The sequence below is a fragment of the Falco rusticolus genome, chromosome 3 (genome assembly GCF_015220075.1).
Source record: "Falco rusticolus isolate bFalRus1 chromosome 3, bFalRus1.pri, whole genome shotgun sequence".
Lineage (NCBI taxonomy): Eukaryota > Metazoa > Chordata > Aves > Falconiformes > Falconidae > Falco > Falco rusticolus.
The window spans coordinates 69,237,959-69,255,787 of NC_051189.1; positions in this window are offsets into that span (position 1 = coordinate 69,237,959).

Consider the following 17,829-nt stretch of genomic DNA (forward strand, 5'->3'; position numbering starts at 1 on the left):
ATTTCTGTAGTAGTATGTATTACTTACTAGTTTGAACATGCAAATAAGTTTAAAGATTTAGAATATCTGAATAGCAATATAGGGGTACTATTGTGCAGAGATAAATTGGAATCTGTCAGTCTCCTGCCTTCCTACAAAATAGTTATATAAGATAGATTTGAAGATGATCTTGTCCACGGAGATAAATGTTTCCTTTATGATAGCAGAGGAGGAAGAAAAGATATTGAGTTTATCAGCTTGCCTGACACCCATGATAATGAAAACCTAGAAAATACAAGAAGGAAGAAAAATCTGTGCTGTCGGTTCTTTCATATTTCACAGCTAAGGAAAAAAACTATTCTTTATAAATGCAAGTACTTAGATTTTGGCTAGTGATTAAATAAAGCAAAAGATTTAGGCAATGATTAATTTTATATGTGAAGAATCCGAGATTTTAAAAACTAACATTTAATTAAAATATTGATTATAGAATTTTTCCCTGTGGTGTACTGTGGAAAGCAGCCTGAATTAGTAGCAACTGTGGGAGCTAGGGAGAAGCTTACAAAATTTCCTGAGTCCTACCTGACCAATCACAAGCTTTTTAATTAGCCAGAATAATTGTCAAACTGTTGCCTGCTAGAACAGTTGAAAGATTTCCTCAATCGTGTCTTGATCGGTACAAATGGTTTTGGAAATGTTTGCTTTTGTGGGTTGGCCTAACAAACATATGCCCCAGCAGCACCAGCGGCTAAGGTGAGGTTGGAAGCCTGACTGTTCTTCCTGAAACCACAAGGCAACTTTAACCTAGGACCCATTTTCCGCAGTGGCGAGAAGTGAATGCCTAATAAAAAATACAAGAATCAGGACAAGTTATATGGCAATTCCTTCTGATAGTCTTGCATGTTGACCCTATTTTCAGCTCAGGGACTTGAGGGTTGGATGGGGTTTCCATGTACTCTGTAATGCATGTTACTTTTTCTTTGGTGTATTTGTCCAAACTGCAAAGGCTACTGAATCTTCAGTTCAGTCTTTGGCTCTCTGGAGATCCCTAAATCACAGATTATCAAAAACAGGGGCATTAAACTAGGGATGCATTGCTCTCTTATTCTCCAAAATACTGAGGAAAATGCAAACCTCAACATGCACTGTAGCAGTGCAGACTTAATAAAGTTCAAGAGGTATTCAAAAGCTGCAAGGGTGGTCCTGTGTCATGGAGCTGTGTACTGCTGCAGGCTCTCTTCAACTTTAATACGGGGCTGGGCTGGGGATGACAAATAAAACAGAAAACGCCTTGGTTTAGTTTACTTTAAAGAGGCAATCCCAGAAGCTTCGTCAGTGAGTCCTGAGCTGATGAGCGTTGGTGGGAAGCTGCTGCCCTGTTATTATTTCAGAGGTCTGTGGAACAGGAGCTCCTTGAAAGTATTGCACTGTGCCAAAGGAAAAGACAGGGACCTTTGCTGAAAAACACCTTGCAGAAAAGGTTGGTTATAGTTCTAGCATCTTCCTCCTGTGTCCCTGCCTTTTCTATACACTCCTGCATCATAACAAAAGCTGTTATGTAAACCCCTGCTATGTGTCAGCTTGCTGATCTTTCTAGCCTTGAAATTCTTTCTGAGCTCCCCTCCTTTACTGAGTCATTTGCCCTGCTTCTTCTGACCGCTGCTCTGTGCTTCCCAAATAACTCTTCTTTCCTGTATTTTCTGCCCACTCCACCCCGCCACTACTTAAGCCACAGGGAGGTTTTTAACAATTTTCTGCTAAAAGACTGGCTCAAGTGCAGTTCCAGCTGAAGTAAGAAGAAGTAGTTGTTAATTGTTCAGTTTCCATGGCACCAAAGACTTTAGGCTTTTTCTCTCATGTTTTGACAAGCCATCTTTCTACTGAGAGACCACAGAGATCGCAAATGGGTTTTATGCTGAATCCTTTTGTGATATCAGTTCCTTTGTAATCAGGAAATGCCAAATACACAGATAGTAGGATTGCCAGATATAAGGGTCTAGTTTGTCTGTCTCTCTTCTTCACGCTACAGAAGTGGGCTAAGAGGAATTTTGACTGCACAAATGACAGGAAGGTGCAGATCTGAAGATAGCTTGGTAATTTCTCTGTACTAGTTTTTTTCCCATTGAACAAGCTGACTGCCTGTCTGACCTGGAAGCAAGTACTTTGTTAAGGATGATGATAGAAGCGCTGTAATCATTTATGTTATTCATTAAAAAGGGTCTCCCTGAAGCTTTGCTGAGTACATAGGTGCCTGTGCCAGATGGACCAAGACAGCACTATTAGATATTAAATATTTTACATCTCCTGCCATGCTACAGAAAAAGCTACTGTGTGTTTCACATAGACCGCATAGCTCTTGTGGCTAGCACTGCCCTCTCTCTCCCCCACCTTAATGTCTATCTGCACTGTCAGGTGTATCCAAAATATTCTATTGACTGCTGAAAAGTAAAGTTTTTGATAGGGAAAAAAAATTGCTAGATGGAATTCTTTTTTTTTTTTTTTTTGCATTCAATTATTAAATGCTACAGAATTTACATTCAGTGATGAATCTACTTCAAAGTGTTAGGCAGTACATAATTAGTACAATAAAAACTTGTTCAGACTCTGAGACAGATTATTTAGGTCATATGTATTACCACAATAGTGAGGTTTTATTTGAATCTGGTGCATGGAAAAGTAACAGAAGTTAGTTATTTTGAAGAGCTCATAGCCTAACTATATCACCTTGGTGAGTGATAATAATGAAGCTGGAAATGGGAATAAAAGAAAGTAGTAAGTGATAAATCCATCAGCTGTCAGTCTGTCAAACTTTGCATACATTCATCCTCCTCAGCACAAGAAGAGCCATGAGACAACCAGACAGTAGCTTTCTGGAGACAAAACCATGATTTTTCACAGTAACAACAAGGCCACCTCCTTTTTCCCGACCCCTTTGTACTTCTGGTTTCAAGGGGACCCTGGGTAAGATCCTCACATCTGACCAACACAGAAGCACTCAGTAGGCACTGAAAAAACAGAGAGGCATGTACTGCTGTATGTAGTGGAGCTTACAGCAAAATCAAAAGTATTCCAAAACGGAGTCTTCTCAGTCATGTCTCCTCCACACTGCAGGCTGTCAGGTGCACATCAGTCTCTTATCTTCTACCTCAGGGAACAGTCCTACTGTTTGTCTCAGTGATGTGTCTGTCTCTGCCTCTTTGGGAAATTTCACTGTGGAGAAATTCAGATTTATCAGCATTTGTTTTTCACCCAGAAACAGGAGCATTTTTCAGGATCTGTTATAAAAGTAGTATTTCAAAGGATGGGCAACCACAGTTTTATTTTTGCTTCTTTTTCTAATCAGATTTTAAAAAGGAAAACACAGCTATCAATTTAATGGAATGCTTGCTTTTCTGAAACTGATCTTTGCCACAGCAAATGACCAAAGGATACTATTACCTTGGGTATTTATGGATGTATTTCTTCAGCTGTAAATATATTTCCTTGTAAATTAGACAATAAGGTATTTTATCAGGGAAACAGACTTCTGTTTCTCTATTGCTATACATTCTGACATTGTATTTTTCCCCTTTGGCTGGTTATATAAAGCCCGAAAAGAAAGAAGTGACTAGTTTGCTTCACCCAGGTGTTACTGTTTAATTTGCACTGGTTTGATTTTTATTTTTCCCTCCCTGGTCTTGCAGTCGATCTTTAATAGGAAGATGCAAAATTAAAACAAGGGAAATTGTAAGACACTTCTGTGTGGCATCTCCATAATCTGAAGATTGTTTGAAGCTTCAAAAGCCTTGTCAATGAAATTCAAAACTGCTCTTGTGCTAGTTTCCCTTATTCTATTCTATTCTATTCTATTCTATTCTATTCTATTCTATTCTATTCTATTCTATTCTATTCTATTCTATTCTATTCTATTCTATTCTATTCTATTCTATTCTATTCTATTCTATTCTATTCTTATTCTTCTTTTTTATTTTTTTTAATAAAACATGGAACTGTATTTAAAGCTAAGTGAATGAAGCAATTAACAATCTCTTTCTGTTCAGAGTACTTCTATGGCCACTTGTGGGGCATTTTTTTCAGTGGCTTTTAGTTCAGAAATTAACCCTAATTGTAAACATTGCCTATTATAATGGGTTTCATCATGTACTTATTTATGTGATTAATTGAGGGGGCTATTAATATACAGATTACTAGTTAACAGTTATGTCTGATACCTTATATTCATTGTTGCTACCTATTTTAACTCTAGGCATCAATTACAGTAAAGCTTACCCCTTTTCAAGAACTAGAACACTGGTTACCAGTTTATTTCTGTGTTTGAATATTATAGGATCTTACCCAATATTTAGAACTGCACACATACTCTTCCATTTGGATAAGAATCAGGAAAAAATAAATGACAAAATTATAATAATAATATTATTATGAGAATTATGATAATTTGCCATGGTGGATCAGTGGAGAGAAGCTATGAAACTTATCAAAGACCTGGCAGCAATGTGTTATCATTGTTTTTTCCTGATGTTGTCCCTGTGACAACACATTTCTACCACACCAGAAGTACTGGGGTTTTGCTTATATTGGCACAACTAATTTCCAATGCCTATATTCTTGTATTAAAAGCTTTTTTTCCTGTGTGGTATCACAATTTCTTCTGAAATAGCTGGTAATGGATTCTTTCAGTCAGTTCTTACAGAGAAGAACCGAAAGTCTCAAGAGAAGAAAGGGAACAAGGAAAGCAGAAGGGTGGGGGAGAGGAAGTTGTTTTGATTAGTTCCAAAGTGAACAATTTCTTACATTTTCAGCTCAGCATGCTCATCAATATAGGTGGAGAACCTGCAGTACACATTAAACAGTTCCTTTCGGCTCTGTAAAATTAAGCATGGCTCCCTGCAGTGCACAGGATAATTCCACTATCAATAATCTACAGAAACACTTGTACCAGACACCTCTGTTTTTAGGAAAAATTCCATCTGTCTAACACTTCTGACTTACTAGGAGTTGATACATCTTTTTTAACGGTTCCTTTTTTAGGAATTGATCAAAACCAATGTCAGTTATAAATCTCTATATATTCTTTAGTTTTTGTCCAGCTAATTCCTTCCTCACCCTTCCTAGAAATATCTGTATAAGCTTCATAATCTGTATTTTTATATCTATATATTTGATTTATCTTTATATTGATAAAGCAATGTCTAATCTATATGACTGAACACTGGGATATACTTTCTGATAACAATAAAAAGCACAGACTTTGGGGTTTCACATCCTTTAATTAAAACATTATCCTTTTTATTCCTACATATTTCAACACTCAGTTTAGAAAGCCCTTTCTTACTCCAGCAGTAATGTAAGAATGCCTCATGAATCAAAGGCATACGTAGCTATGCAGAAAGAATTTCAGTCCCTTTTCTTCTGGTCATACAAGTAGATGATACAAGTCAGTATGAAGGAAGACAGAGTGTACAGCACCCTAAGACTGGTGAAAATAGTATCCTTTGGAAACTCATGAAGCTTGGAGATGGTGAATGAAACTACATTTGGAAACAGTAATAAAAATACTAATGTCATAGTAGGGTATTGTTGCATGACAGAAGGTACAAACTTCAGATCTGGAGCTCAGAGACATGATTTGCTATTGTTTTTTACTTTTAGAAAACCATCTCTCTTCCTGGTGAATACTGCTGTGCTTTGGTAGATGTTTAACTTTTGCTATGGAGGCACCGAAGGATTCCCCCAAAATACTGAAACCATGTGTAACAGGCACAAAATGCTCTGACTAGGAGACTTTCTCTGCTAAGGACTATGTACTCTGAACATATCTAACTTTCAAGCTAAACTGACTTCAGATACCTGTTTTAAATATACTCAGGCTTCTTCAGAAGACTAATCTGCATGGTTTATTTATCAATAGAAAATTGTTCGGGTCCATCACTTATTTTTAAAAATCATGGCAACACTGAAGTGTTCTCCCTTACCTCTCTTTCTAGGCAATGGATGTTTGTTTTTTAAAAAACACACAAAATCCAGACAGATGGCTTTGCTGAAGATGAAGAACTGTGGCTCTTTTCAGGGTCTGTCAAAATGACTCCTTCAGAAGGCAGGTATCCATCATCAGAAGGGATACAAATGGCCCCTTTACTCCCCAGTAAGGTAAGGTATGAGAAGGAGGCGATTTCCTCTTCTCCACTAACACGCTGTTGCAGTCACTAAGCATTCAGCCTCCACTGAAGTTATTCAGACAGGCTCTTTGGGAGCATTCTTGTTACGTAGTCACCCATCCTGCAGTGCTCCTCAGTGTGCATGGCATCTGTTTAAAACTGCAAGGCTTATTAGGCTTATGAAAGCCCTACTGTGCACAAATGTCTTGCAGCAAGTACCACACTTCAACACGCAGTTCTCCAGTTCAATGTCTAGGCTACAACACCACACCAGGGAGAAAATACTCAGTGAGTATCTTGATGTGTTTACTTTTCTGTTGGTCCTGGATGAGTAGCATGTTGCATTTATCTGAATTTTCCTCTCAGAGTGAAAGGTACTGTTCATCAGACTAAGAACTTCTTCAAAATATTTTAGCTTTGCCATTGGGCTTTAGTCTGAGCTGCATCACTAGAAAGGCTGAAAACTGTATTTTTATCACTAAGAGCATTTTACCGTTTGGAAGGCGTGATGTTCCCTCTTTTCTACCGCAGAGGTAAGGTAAGCCTAGAAGGAGCAAGGTTGCTGACTCTCACCCTGAAAAAGGAACAGAAGTAAGATCGTGCCCCCCACAAATTGTATTGCGATCTGTGGATTTTCAGACCTCAGTCTGTGCGTTATATCTATAGTCTCCTACTTATTTATTGATATAGTTCTCTTCAAAATGAGAATGCCTTTGATGTGAATTATTTTTTCTGTGTGAATTATTTTTACTGCTCTGTTCATCAACGGCTTGAATTTGCTTTTTACTGCTCTGTTCATCAACGGCTTGAATTTGCTATCAACTGAAAGTATTTGTTGTATATTTATTTTATTTTACAATAGTACAAAACATATTTCCAGTTAGTTTTATTTGTTGCACTGCTTAGATAGCATGGGACCTTAAGATAACTTGATTTTGGTGCCTGGAAGGCTGTTTCTAAAACCTAGCAAGAAAAATGCATATATATTTTTCAGACATGAAATTTCAATAAAGTGACCTTTGCAATGTTATTTGAATGACAAGAACACAAGAACCTCATTGGAAACATGACATTTACTTTCAAATAGCTCGGTTTATCCAGCCAGTAGGTTTTTTTTATAGGATTATGCTTTAAAGTTTGGTTTTCTACTAGGTTTACTTTACATTTCTGTTTAAACTTGTGCATTTATTTGTGTCTGCTGTAGGTAGGCAGATGGAGTTTCTAATGAAAACCAGGCTCTAAGATTGGTATGCCTGTACAAACTGGAAAAATGAGCTTGTAACATTTTTTCTTCACAGACAAGCTGACACTTTTCTTTTACTTTACTCAGTATCTTAACTTCTACCATCTCTGGAAGCAAATAAAAGAACAAACACATCAACACTTGGAAACTACTCATATTGTGAAAGGAGTGGTATGAACTGTATCTTATGTTTTTTCCTAACCCTAGAGACCTTGAAGTTTCCCTATATGTGTCTGACTACATGGGCTTCTCTGGGCTTATCAAAGTGTTTCTTTACCTTACCAACTACTGGTGAAAGTTTTTTTGTCTCCTGTCTGTTCAACAACTGGTGTAAAAACTGACATTTTGAACTTGAACAGTCTTTATGCTGGTATTTTTATTTAGCTTACATGTTAAGTTTTAAATAATAATGAATTTTTGATTCACAAAGTTTTGATTCACCATTTTGGTTAAATCAGTATAACTCTATGGAAAGCTCATTCCCCAGAGCATCTCAGGACTGTTCTTTTGACCCTTACTGATGACTCCCACAGCAAACATCCAGCAAGCAAGTCATGTCTCTAGGTGGACACTGAAGAGTTGGTCTTGGGGATCTAACAAACGCTGTCCTGGGAACAGTGCTTGAGAAGTCCTTAATGTGCGTGATTAATAGTGATGTTGCAGCATGTAATGGTTATTTGATAGATGATTTGTATCCTTGAAAAACTGGGTCACGATGCTGTAAAATGGGCTGGCTGTGTATGCCCTTGATTATTACTTGCTGTTGCTAAGCTGACCTGATCTGCATATATAGACTGGCTGTCTGAGTTACTAGTTCTATCAGTCAGGATTTTACTGATTTTTTTTTTATTTTTTTTTGTCAGTGTCTGATATGCAAAATAACAAGTGTTGCTGGAGCAAGACAAGATGTGAGAATTTTAACAGAAACCTCAATTTTAACACTAGATTAGTGAAGGCCATAATTGCTTATGTGTTAGGCAGGTAGTTAAATAACATCTTTACAAGTGAAACCAGGAAGGCTTCACTCTATAAAAGACGTGTCTTAACTAACTTCTGATAGTCCAATGGGTTAGCTGATAGGTTATATTTAATATTCTACATTTGATTGTTATTTTTAATGAATAGCCTTGAAAATGTACCTTAGATAATGCTGTAAGGAAAATTACTAATTAAACTGTAAAGTCAAAGTTCTGACAAGTATTAAATATATTAGCACGTATGAAAAAAAGTGAAAAGGGAATCTGCTTTCTTTTAAAAAAAGTAAAAGGCTAACAGCAGATCAGAAGTGACTAGTAAGGCCAAATTTGTTTAATAGAAATATTGATTATTTGAACACTGAGTGGATAGTTCATTATATATTTTTTGCAATCCCAATTATTTTAAATTAATTAGAAAACCAGGTCATTTCTGTGTGGGTTATTCTTTAACACATTGTACTTCTAACTTTATGAGCATTTTCTTTTGTGGTAACTCATCAAAAGTTATTTTCTAATTCAAAGTCACCACAGAGCAGCATGCTTTCATTGAAACATGGATAGTCTGCACTTTTCAAAATCAGGTCCGTATTTAGAAACATAAAAAAAATATTAAAAACGTACTTTAAACCGTTGACTTTTTCAGAAAAAAATGGACCTTTATTTCTTCATCTCAATCAAATAATGTTATTTCCCCAATGTTGTTTACTAGCAACATGTTAGATGTCTAATAGAAGAGTGACTCAGCAAACCACACTTTTTATTTTGAACTGCAAACATTATTTAATCCAGCTCTTGTGTTTCTTGGATATCTCCATGGTTATTCCTCCGCTTGATCTCACACTTTGCAAATAAAAATAATGTAAATTCAGTCTAATTTAAGACATAACTTGTTTCTGTACCTTTGTTCACGTAACGGACAAGAAACTAGGTTGTTGGCTGAAATTATTGTAAAGGTGGACAACATTCTCCCCTGTTACATGAAAATGCTTTTTACATTCTTAGTTTTTCTTACTCAAGAAATACAAGTTACCTGAGGCTGGAACTGTCTCTTCCTCTGTGAACATATAGTGATTACCATAATAAATTTCATTTGAAACTTGTAAACCCAACAATAGTATGAAACTAGCTTGAACCAGCAGATAGCAGAAGGTGAAGGTAAATAATACAAAAAATTATGCATATTACTAGTGTTATTCTTTCAGAACCAAAATCCCCCCAAAATGTCGTGTTTCAGAAAAAGGACTGTGCATTTCCGGAAAGAATCTTCATAAGACTAAGTGAAATAATCGACTGCAGGGAAAGTGCCATATTTGAAATATACGACATTGACCTGCTGGAAACAGTGGTATATGACTTGGTATTTTAAAGCTGCAACAAGGGAAAAGCAGGATCAGCATCATTACAGACTCCTGTAAACTGTTAGGAATTTGGAACACTGGAATACACTGAATTATATCCTGTCTTAGATGAACATTACTACAAGTACCGGTACCTGGAATACCAGTGGCTGCCTTAAGTTCTGTTTTGTAAGTACATAACTTTGGCAGCCATCAGTATAAATACCACTTTAAATCTGTAGAACATTGTTCTAATTAACTACTTAGCTGACCTTATTTTTAACTAAGTTGAACTGTTGGCACAATTAAGATACATTAATGTTCTGATTTTTGTGAACAATGTTAAAAGTTGGATTGTTGGAATTATTTATTACAAAGATGTTCTCCTCTGTACTGAAAAAAGGACATTCTTGTCACCAAGCGTAGAGCTTTCATATATACTGTAATATAGGTCAAAGATCTCCTATAATTATCCTCTGACATCATAAATATGCAAGTACTTGAAAATTTAAATTTCACAGTATTAAATGTCTTAAGTTATTAATAAGATGTATTACCTTTATTGTACAATGTGAATATCCTATTGGCCAATATATGTTCCCTTGCCAAGTATTTAGAGAAACTAATTTGAATGGAACCTTTTCAATATGAAAATGCAATAAAGCATTTTACTCCAGTACCTGATTATCCTGTCCCACTTTATCTGTTATTCTGCTTCAGTCTTTTGTCTTCACATTAGTTCGCTTTTTCAATTTTTGTTAAAGTTTAATTAAATATAATTTTATATTCACTTTTCCACCTTACTTCCTACTTTGGTTCAATATGCTTAATGCAAAACCAAAAATCTTTAAAATCACTGAGACAGAATTATTCTTCACATCCTCTTTTTAAGGCATTAGACAGAATTGTGCTTCACATCTACTTCTTTTTAAAGCATTGTATCATTTTATGGGTTCTCAAATACAAGAATTCCATGTGAAAGAAGTAACTTCAATTTGTGAACTAGCCTCTTGTTCCCACTTAAGATTTATAGTAACCTTTCATGAAACTGGAAGCAGAATCTGGCCACAAGTACCTACTGCAATTCTAAAAAACTTTCCTCCATCAAAGAAGTATTTGATTTAATTTTTGATTAAAATATTTATGAGATTTTTATAAAACTTAAAAGAACTATACATTTATATTAATAATTTTTATAGAGACTTTGTACAGAAAAATATTAAGCCCATTTAAATTTTCAAGATTTCAAGATTTAGGCAGATTTTTACTGAGTGACTTCATTATCTTCAATCTGAATGTTCAGATGATCATAAGGAACAATTTATTCAAAGGTATCTCTAAAATCACATCAAGTGGAAATAAGTTTGCCTTGGTGTCATTAATCTCATCCACACAGTAAGACATATATCTTGCACTTAAAGGACTTTCTCAGAATATGAACTACACCACTACACCTATTCTGAACTTCGATAGGATAGCACTTGACAAAACAAATTCCTTATGATTTTATCCATAGTGTCCTGAAAACTAGCCCTGGCATATCTCTTTTCAATCTAATATTCTAAGTATGCTTTTCTTAACAATAATCACTATTTAATTTTAAAGTTTTATTGTAGACATATTCTTAGCTGAAGTCTTCGTAAGACAGTGTCAATATGACATATAAAGCAGCAGTACCAATTGTATTACTTTGTATAATTTCATTATGTAGTGAAATTTCAAGCCATTGATGGAAATTGTATCCAACTAGAACTAAGATTTTTGTCCTAGATATTTTGTCTTTTACTGGACATGGGAAAAAGCACTGCAAGTTAGAGAAAAGAAGGATCTAGCCCAAATCTTTTTTTATCCACAAGAACTAAAAAGTTTTAATGTCACTGGCGTTAAAATTGTTAAATATTAACTGAATCAATGAGATGAAAATTTTCAAACATTAAATAATGCAAATTATTTTGAGAATACTGGGTAGTTCAGAAAGAAGCTACTCAGGTTTAAGTTTTGATTTCACAAAAAAAAATTGTTCACACTATTTGGGACAGTTTAGTGATTTTAATTTTGTTTAGTTCATGTTTCTTCAAGGCAGTGCTATAAAGTGTTTGCTAAAAATAATTTCTTCATGCTAAAAAGTCAATTAGTTTTCTCTGAAAAACAATTTGAGATGTCGCTTAAATTTTCCTTCCCCCGAATTACACAGAAACCTAGAATAACTGCAAATACCAGTCTTGCGCAAATATATTCTGTTGTCTTTGCTATAATTGCCACATGACCACCGTTCATATTTTTCCCCAGTAAATTAGAATGACAAATAGCGGTAGACTCTCCCTGGATTTTCTAAGAAATTTTGAATTATTTTCCTAGCCCACTGTGACTCTTTTCAATAGAAACTTTATAGTCTGGCATAGGAACACATTTCAAAAAGGGAACAACTACTTAAATATTTGCAAAATATAAGGATTTTATATATTTCAGATGTCTTCTTTACAACACAAACTGCTATGAACGGTTCTGCTTTAAGTATTTTGCTGAAGCTCTATCTTTTGACAAATTGACTGATACAATATAACCTGAAGAAAAATCCTAGCTTATACTTGCTTACAATATTGGCATTGTACTGCTGATGTATCTTTCATACCTTGTTTCACTATCTAGTAAAAGAATGTTTTTCATTCTATCACAGATTTTTTTATAATTTTTAAATATCCTACACAGTAATTTTCTTAAATAAAATATTTTATGCACAGATTTAAATCTCAAACCTAAAGACCAGAGGCTGTATCAATGATTTTTAATTCATTGTGTTCAAAAGGAGTTTTCTTTTGAATACAAATTGAATAATATTTCCCAATACAAAGTTTCTTCAGCTTGAATAGGAAGAAAATAAAATCCATGTAAAAGCCTGGTGACTTGGTCTACATTGCCTTATAGGTAGTCTAAATTTTTGTAAAATGACCATGATTTTGATGCTTCCATTTTTATATGCTCAAACTGAGACATTTCAATGAAGTTTTGCACTTAGCATGGTAACAGCATTTCCTAAAGATGTGTCACTGAAACATTTTTGCACCTTTGTGTCAATATAAGGGAAGATTTGAAGTACTTTTGCATCAGCAAAGTTAATTTTGGGAGTAGCTGAGTAACAACTGTGATAAGTAGAATTATTTGTGCAAAAATTGCTATGCAAATACCTGTTGCTACCTTTTTGGATTCATGTTTGATTTTACTACTGTAAATATCAGACTGTAACAGAGATGAATTGATGCACCAGGATTACCTAAGTAGTTGGCTTCCCAAAACATATTTATCTTTTACATTATTGGGAGTATGCTTGTTGTTTTGTACTTTGTACTACTGCATCTAATTCTACCAGGGTCAGTAACAATATACCAGCAAAGTCCTGGACTCTTTCTGGGAGAGCATCTTGAAATAATCTAGTGAAACCTACTTTCTCTGTTTCTAGAAATAAGGCTATGAAACTGACTCTTCATCTAACTAATGAATTAATTAAATTTATTAGATTAATTGCTAGATTAAAATTTACCATGAAATTTAAAAATACCTGAAAAGCAAGATAAAACTTAGGATTTTAAGGTGGTGGTTTGCTCCACAAGCCACGTGAAAACTGATGAGGTTGCTGACTGAAAATTTGGTTACCATTTACCAAAAAAAGGGCATGAAAGTCAAAATCCACATCAGTTTTACACATATCATAAAGAAGTGAAGTTAATTATCATGTAAAAAGATGCAGCAAGGCTTAGTACAGGATTTAATGTAAAGTGTTTCCTACCTGAGGAGGTATAAATGGCTCGTAAAACAACACCAACAGATTTTACCTTTGTCCCAGTAGTAGTATTTTAAAAACAGGCTTAGACACAGTGTCATTAGTTTACCACAAATTGTCTTTCACTTTGTCTGGTCCTGTAAATGTTTGTGTGGTATCTGTTTTGCCATCTCATTCTTAAGAGATTTCCAATGGAAGGAAATAAAACTTACTTAAGAAGTTTGACTATAAAATACATTCTGTTCTTATTGAGCCAATTATGAAAAGGTCTTTCTACTGAAACCTTTTCTCTCTACTGCTGAGCTAAATATGGGGAAATTCTGAATTTCTCCTATAGCTACTGGAAACATGTTCCAGATTATTAGCTTTGCTGAATACTTCCTTCATTAGTTCATTATGGATTTTCCCCTAAAAAGGTCTTCCAAAAATTAACATTACACATTTCCATCTATTGACATTTAAGCTGTCTGGTCAGTGGTTCCAAAAAATGGATTAATGAAATTTGTTTCTCCTTTCCAAGTTCAGCAAATGACCAGTAATGATTCTAATAATGTTGTCTGGATCTGATAGATGAATACATGTTTATTTTTACACTTACAGTATGAACTGAGTATAGATAGCAGCAGAAAGCACAACCTCTAAAGAACCTTTGAGTTTAGTTATTGGCTTGAATCCTTCTTTCTGAAATTATTTAATCTACTGCATTGCAAGTGGAGAAAGATCCTGGCCTTCTAGTACTTGGCAGTGTGGTCTGAGTTGTGTATGTGGAAAACTTGGGGAGCGAATGAATTTTTTCTTCACTAAGAAGGTAATATTGATAAACAGAGTATGATTAGGGACTGAACATCTTAGACCTAGGACATCTCTGTAATGGGTTTGAGTTCAAGAGCAAACATAAGGCTACCAGCACCGAGGGAGGCTCTATGCCAATTTAACTGTTACTAGTCTCTCTCACAACAGAATATGCTACAGGCCAGTCTGTTATACATGAGAAATCCATTTTGCTAAGAACTGAAAAAACCTGAATAAGCCAATACTGCTACAAGAACAAGACAAAATGAGTTAAATAACATGTCTAGGATGACCTATGGCTTAAGGATTAAATATGAAGTACTATTAAGTAAGCATAACATATGAAGAATATTCAGTATGTTAAGGGATATTTGACATACATGGAATCTTTTAAAAGAATTTAAGAAAAAGAAGAGTTAAATGACCTAGATAATATTTTCTACAACTAGTTCATATTAGAGAAAACACTGATAACAGTGAATATTTTTACTGTTTTTTAAAAATGGAAGAATTCATGAGCCTGAGAGGTATATAATTTATGATCTCTGACAACTGGTGAAAGAGAGATTATCTATGATCTGTGGAACAAGTTCGTCTGTCTACCCTAGTTTCCTTTAAAATGTTCTTGTTGACAGTTTATACATTTTGTTTCTATTGAACATCATCAGGATAAGGAGAAAATTAAATTTCTGAAATAGTTAGTAGTATTTAAATATAGTCTTTAGACTACTGGTTAAAAAGACAACAGAAAGGAAACATGGGATGTGAGAAAAAGAAGAAATCAGGTTCCTGATCTGTATTTACTTTCCCTGGCTCTGAATAACATTTAAAAAAAATTTTTTAAAAAATTGATCCTGTTTCATTTAGAGTGTTTCAGTTTTTCACTGGAGAAGATGACTACAAGTTAATTATAATGCCCAGTCTGAGAGTCTTGATTAATTCCTTTGCCTTCAACTAAGATGCCCAGGGAAGTGGGTGGCTGTCCAGTAAAGGCTTCTCATTTAAGCTTAGTTGCCTCCTTTGTATTAAATGCTGATAGAGCCCACACCAGCTTGTCTGTGGTTCAGGTGATGTGAGGGCTACTGTTACCCTGCTTTGGGGCAGGATGGCATTGTCAGTGGCAATAAGCTTCAGCTTTTATGCTATAACCTGGAGACAGGCAGGGGAAGGAGAGCTAAAAGTATTTGTTCATTTTCCAACATGCTTCTAATGGGAGTAGAGACAATTCCTGGCCATGAATATATGTTTAGAACTTGAGGCCTTCTGTGCAGGATGAATCAACATGACTTTGCTTTAGGAAGTCATTAGATGGCTGTCCCTGTTTGCTTTCTTGAGTATTGTAAACTCCTCAGAGGAGTGCCTTGTGCATTGTGCCTTGAAGTAGGGCAACCAAAGCAATGCTCACAGGTGCCAGAATTAAAGATCAATGTCTCCTGACAAAAGAAAAGTCTTCATCAAATTTAATTTCCTGATGTACAAACTCAACTGGTTTTCTTCCTAGCCTTCCTGAAATTATTCTATTTCTTCATGTCGATGGCCATAAAATCACCCTTAAAATCTTCTCATCACTCTGCCATGATTTTTTTTTTCTTTTGGTTATTTTTTCTTGAGGTAAGACTCAGCTGGAAAATTTAAGGCTGTCCTGAAAAAAATCCAAGGGACTGTTGTTTGAAATGTCTCAGAAACTGACCTTACAACTTATTTTTTTGCTCTTTGCCACAGAACTATATTGATGAGATCCAATTGCACAGCTTCTATCTTTAGAGAAAAGGTGCAAAGCAAATGGCACTTGCATGAGTTTAACATTCCCTAGCTCATCCAGAAATAATTTCCTTGTATGCGGGGTTCAATGCAGTCATTTTTTTATCACCTTTTCAGCCTATCCAAGCAATTCTCTTCACACTTTCCATTCTGTCCTAGTAATGTATCAGAATTTTATTTTTTACATTCAAGATATGATATGTGGTATAAAAGTAGTTTTAAAGGCACCGCGTAAGATTTGAGGCAGCTAAATTTCATCCAAATAGTAAGAAGTATGTTGCAGTAGGCACTTTTGAATCACCCATGGTGTTCCTTGCACTTACATACTGAAAAATTTTCTATATATTTCTTATATACACGTAAATGCCTAAGCTTCTTAGCTGCTGTTACAAACACATACTGTGTCTAACCAGAAGTGTTAACATTTAGAAAGGCAATACTGAAGGTGAGGCAGATCATAGAAATATGTGTAAATGGAGGTAGGAAACAAAAAGAAAAAAAGAAGGGATCCACACTGACTCTCATATTCTTTGTCCACTAAATAGGTAACCAAATTAATTAAAGTCTCAGATGTGAAGGGAACTGTTTCTAAGATGGTATTTGCAGTACTAGGTTTCTTTAACACCAGACGCATTTATGCAAAGATGCAACACAGTACACAGCAGCAGCGTATTGGAAGGCTTTATTAGATTCAGCACTCTCTCACTGTGTGTTCCTGGACAACTGTATGTAATTTATTTGTGTTAATAGGATTAGACTGCAAATGTTAGATTAATGTGTACCGGAAAGTTCTTGCCTTTTCTTACAGGGTAATCAATGTATACAGCTAAAAATAATTCAGCAGATATCCTTTTCAACATACACAATATTAATTATTTTTGCAGGTAAATACAGGACATATGGTTAATTTACTGTGTTTACCACAAACACAAAAATAAATTTAAAAAAACTCACCATCTAATCTTACTTCCATTCAAATGAATCCGACTACTTAAAGAAGGGTAGATTAGGGCTTTTTGTCAAATGGTCAGATTGCATACTTATTTAGAAATTAGGAATGAGAAAGACATAATCTTGTTTAGCCTCCCAAGCAGGTAGTTATATTATATAAGTGACCGTATAGCAGGTTTGACCGTGGAAAATTGACATAGTGTCTCTGACCATGGCCGAACCCATAGGCAAAGAAGTATTCAAGCTGCGTGCAACTACAAAACCTAGCCACTAATGGAATGTCCAAACAGATAAGTGTTTGTCTGTCATAATGTCTGAGACAACAAAATGACCGCTTTTCAGTCATTAGCAGCCACTGGTAAACTACTGATAAATGACTATATCAGGACGAGCCATCGGTATTGTAAATGTTGATGATGATGATGATGATGATGATTTTTATTGACTAAATCTGAAAAGAAAATGCAGCTACAGGCTCATTAAGATATTTTAGATTGTTCAATATTTTCTACCTGTAGACACAAATCTTATATATGCGGAGATGATAGGCTATAATAAAAGTATAAAATAATGTTATTTCCTTTTTTTCTGGTAGGTTTATTGTGCTATACAAAGCCAGACTTGAAACTGTTCTGGGAGTAAATAATTAGTTTAGGAAACATATCTTGTAAGCCAGTAGTTATGAAGAAAGTGATTCACTTCATAGGAGGCTATGAAAGGAAGTATGACTGCAAAATAATTAATGTGCAAAGTACAAAGGTATTTTGATGTGTAAATGTGTTTTGCATTTCTTCTATTCAACACTGTATAGTACTCTCAGTGAAAGAATCTATTCTCAGCCACCTTGTCTTTA